Raw genomic sequence first — 4,475 nt, 5'->3', positions numbered from 1 at the left:
TCATTGTAAGTGAGAAAATGTTCATCCTCCACTCATTGGATGAGATTTTGTTTGCCTCAGGACCAGAATTCCTTGCTCTCCCAGCAGTGCAGCAAAAAGAGCAATGGTGGCAGAAGTGGCCTTTTAGATTCTATACCTGCGAATGAAGACAAAGCACAGGGAAAGAAGAGGAAAAGCCCTCAACTCGAGGTTGGCATAAGATGACCATCTGCACAAGCAGCAAAGCTAACAATGAAGGCATGGACCTGGACATTCTCACAGGAAGGAACATGCTAGCAAGTGCCTCCCTTCAATTATTTATGCTGATTAACTTTAATGACTTGACATTTGGTGTTAATTTTTCCCTAAAGGGAAAATGTTCATAGAGACTCTCGAACACCAAGCAACAAAAAGTGACTCCCCCAGAACAAGACACGAAAGTTCACAGAATGAGGAGCAGTGGCGCTTCTAACACCTTTGTGACAAATAAAACTCGTGACCACAGTGCACTTGATACTTCAGTGTTAGGCTTGAGCATTTCTGCACAGTGTTGAGTCTCTATTTTCCGTAAGCAGAATCAAAGAAGGTAGAGGCAGCCGCAGAACTGCACTCTGTTTTCAAAGTGCGGTGAAAAATATTGCATTTCTATACTGTGGCAACAAGACACACCCTGAAGAAAGAGAGCTTCGCTTCTTCACAAGAAAACAGAAATCAAGATAGTTTGTGATGTCTCCTACATACCAAGAAGAACATGGCCCGACCTTTAAAAGCCATGCTGAAGTAAACGGGCCTGGTACTTAACACAGTATGGAGTTCCACTAAAGGGTCCTCCCACCATCCTCTGATCTCCATACTTCTAGCTCCAAAGCTTCTGGATATCAAATTCTTCATCAAGAAACTTCCTGTGGCCCATTGTAGTAGGACCCAGTTCTTTAGAGATTGCAGGTCACCTGGGTCCATTATTGTTAACCCCAATGTTCAGGTCAAATGTCAGCTTTGTGTTGCCGGAAGAGTCACTGGAGACCCAGCCTTTGTGGAAAGCAGTGTTTTCAAGACAGAGGGTTCTCACACTGTGGCAGATTGACGTAGAAGAGTATGAGCTGCTGACAAAACTGGGGAAGTGGCATCATGTGGGAAGCTGCTCATGTTGCCCATGTGTGGATGCAATACAGTGGGAAAATAGCACCCTTTACAGTTTTGCAACTTCCTTACAGGGTGGCGCACTCATAGGATGAGGGCAGAACTTTCAAGTCAGTTTCTAGATATAGAGTAGAATGGAAGGCTGCATGATCATGGCATTTCAGAGAGCTTGAGCAGGGTGTATGGACATGCAATGACTTTCAACCCCGTTTCCCCATGTTGTCTCCTCTTCCTTCCCCTCCTCTTTATTCTCCTCCCCTCCCCTCTCCTTCTGTCCTCCCCTTCTCTATTCCTCCTTTTCTTTATCCTTCTTTCCCATCTCTCATTCTCATTCTCTTTCTACTCTTCTCTCTCCTATCTCATTCATATGAGCTAAATAGTAAGAACACACAGTTTTGGACCTTCCTTCCAAATCACATCTATTTAGCATCATGCTTGCCAATGTTTTTGTCAGCTTCCTTAGCAATCCAAAATACATCTAGGACACTGTAAGGAAACCATGAAATTCCTGTATATGGCACAATGTTGGTCACACTGTAAATTGTACAGATTGTCACTTTTTCCCCAGCTGGCTAATCAATTCATCGATAAGAAAGACACATGTATTAAGTTCCTATTACTTTGCCAAGTACCCTGTGGTGTGCAGAAAATGTAGTGGTGACTAAGACAGATGCTCCGGTATGGTCAAGTGACAGCATCAAATAAGACAAATATCAAGAAATGAGTCATAGTCAAGTGAAATATTTGGTATACACTGATAAACAGACTAGCAGAATGCATAATAACAATAGCAGAATGCAAAAAAGAAAAAGAGAGGTTAGAATTTGGCCTCATACTGAAGCTCAATGGTGCTAGTTACCAAGGGAAATAGATAAGGATTGAGAAAAAGCCCATATCCTGAGAATTTTCTGTGCAATTGGGCAATACAGAAAACAACATGAAAGCAGCTAAGCTGATTATAAGTACACCACGGCAGGAGCAACAGGACAGAGAGGAGAACTGTACGGCATGGTGAAGGAGCAATTAGCCAGTCTGTGAATGCCTTGGCTGGCATATAAGGAGGCATGGAGACACAGGTAAAAGAAACAAAGGAAGGTTTTGGACTTTCAACAAAGAGATTTCATTGTCAAGGAAAGACTGCTGATAGTCACAAAAAATTTCATTTTGCAAATTGCATCAATACAGATGTTAACAAATTTTGATCAAATGTTCTATCTAGATGCCAGGGAGTTGCTTCAAACTTTAAGCTCCTGAAAGGATGTTTTATTCAGCACTCCAGGTGTGGAAGGAGAGTTTGAACTAGTTGTTGGCACCCAGTCATGAACAAGTGCATGTGTATTAGATGGACGAATGGAGAAGTAAAGAGACTGGAGCTCTGGGCAAGGAGGCTTATGAAAGAAGTTTAGACTTGGGCCAGTATAGACATGGGTGACATCCCTGACATTCAATACTAAATAACCCAAAGTCACCAGCCTTTGCTTCACCTGAAAGCTAAAAAAGGAAGGTGAAGCAGTGTGAGTTATAGATTAGAACCACATCTTCTGCCTATAACCCTGTGCAGGAGATGAAGCTGGGGCCTTTTCTGACCAAATTCAAGAACTGCTCTTCTGGCTTGGCTTATGAACTGCATGAGAGTAGGAATGCTCTAGTGGGGAATAGTTCTAAAACTGCTCTTGTATTTCCACTACCCTCCTCATTAATTTTTCAGGTGGTCAGTTTACTCTGCTACTCTTGTGGAAGAAACACTCCCCAGCTCCCCGCAGACACCTACCCCAACAATACTGGAGGCCAAAAAGCCTACAGACACTTACAAAGTAGAGTTCCTTAGTCCCAAGGAAGTCTCAAGGTGGTTAATCACCTGCCCCTTTCTCCTTCCTTCCCTTCGCCTCAGCAGACCTGTCCATAGCTTATTGCTGCCAAGAGGCCCTGGGGAAAGTGCACTCTGTTCTTCTTCCTTAGAAGTTGAAATATTTTTAAAATATTTTTTGGCCATCATCATTATCAACTGGGAATCCATGTGTGTGTGTGTGTGTGTGTGTGTGTGTGTGTGTGTATGTGTGTGTGTGTGTGTGGGTGTGTGTGGGTGTGGGTGTATGTGAAATGATTTATGTAACACTGCTTCCAAAGAACCTTTGACATACTACAGATAGATCTGGAAATGGGAGAGAGGTGAAGTAAAGGAACAGAAGATTCTAGAGTCAGCCTCAGCTGTACCCTGGATATTGACCCCTGGGATCCTTCATCATTTTGGCAACTAACTCTACACCACTTCCATTGGAGACATCAGCATGGCCCTCCACTACCCAGAGCAGTTCCCACTAAGGCACGAGGAAAGAAAGCATGAGTGAAGTGGAGGTTTGACAGAGACTCTCAGTCTCAGCCACGTGACCATGGTTGGTGTGAATATGGATGCGGCCTCTCACTAGCTGCGGCTGGAGATGTCTTCTACCGCTTCCTCCTATCACTGGCCAGGAAGAGGCACTGTGTGCGACTCTGAGGGAGAGGCTAGGGTGGGACACAACTGTGTCATCTCAAGTGCAAGGACCATCCTCTAGAAGGGATGGGCAGTGACACCCGGTCTTCTCATCAGAGCCAGTGGTAGAAAATTCAATGGGAGAAGCTCTCTGAATGATAGAAAGTGGAACAAACAGCCTTGCTAGGAACACAGAGGATATCCATGGACACTCCTATTGGAAAGGAGAGTGCTCTGGCAAACATTTGCTTAATCTCCCTGTCTCCAGAGGGACAGATGGATAGTTAACTGAATGACTGTTTAACAACTGTTTACAGCAAGAAGATGGTAGCCGAGAGCAGCTCCTCACCCCTTGCTTCAAGGACAAACACTTCACTGAAGCCTTGGGACAACTGGACTTCAATGGACACATGGGTTCAGCTTTCAGTTGAGACTATTTGGAGAGGTCAGAAGTCCCTCCTTTTGCTTAGATCTCATTGGTCCCCAGCATCTCCCATGACAGTGACAGTTAATGAGGCTCTGTCTTGACCTATCTCCTTCCAGGAATTCTTCCTACAAGTTTTAAGCACATTTAGCTAAAATACACCTGTTTTCTTTGGCTTAATTTGCCCCTTCCCAGAAGGGTTCATGAGCCTCTTCTCTCAGTGAATGTTTCTCTGTCCAGGCTTCTTTTTAAGTACTCTGTCCTGCTTGGCCAGTTCCAGTGTTTGCCTTCCCATCATCACATAGCCCTAAGGGATTCACTACTAAGTCTTCCTTTTGGTATCCTGAAATAAACTTTCCATGAGCTAGCAGCCTGGACTCATTGTGGTTAAAAGGCCTGGAGGCACACACTGTATATATTCTGCTTATGAAAATTAGCAAGAAGATGGAAGAAGAGGAA

This window comes from Mastomys coucha, unplaced genomic scaffold (genome assembly GCF_008632895.1).
Source record: "Mastomys coucha isolate ucsf_1 unplaced genomic scaffold, UCSF_Mcou_1 pScaffold23, whole genome shotgun sequence".
In the NCBI taxonomy this organism is placed as follows: domain Eukaryota; kingdom Metazoa; phylum Chordata; class Mammalia; order Rodentia; family Muridae; genus Mastomys; species Mastomys coucha.
Note: the sequence above shows the minus strand (reverse complement) of the source record.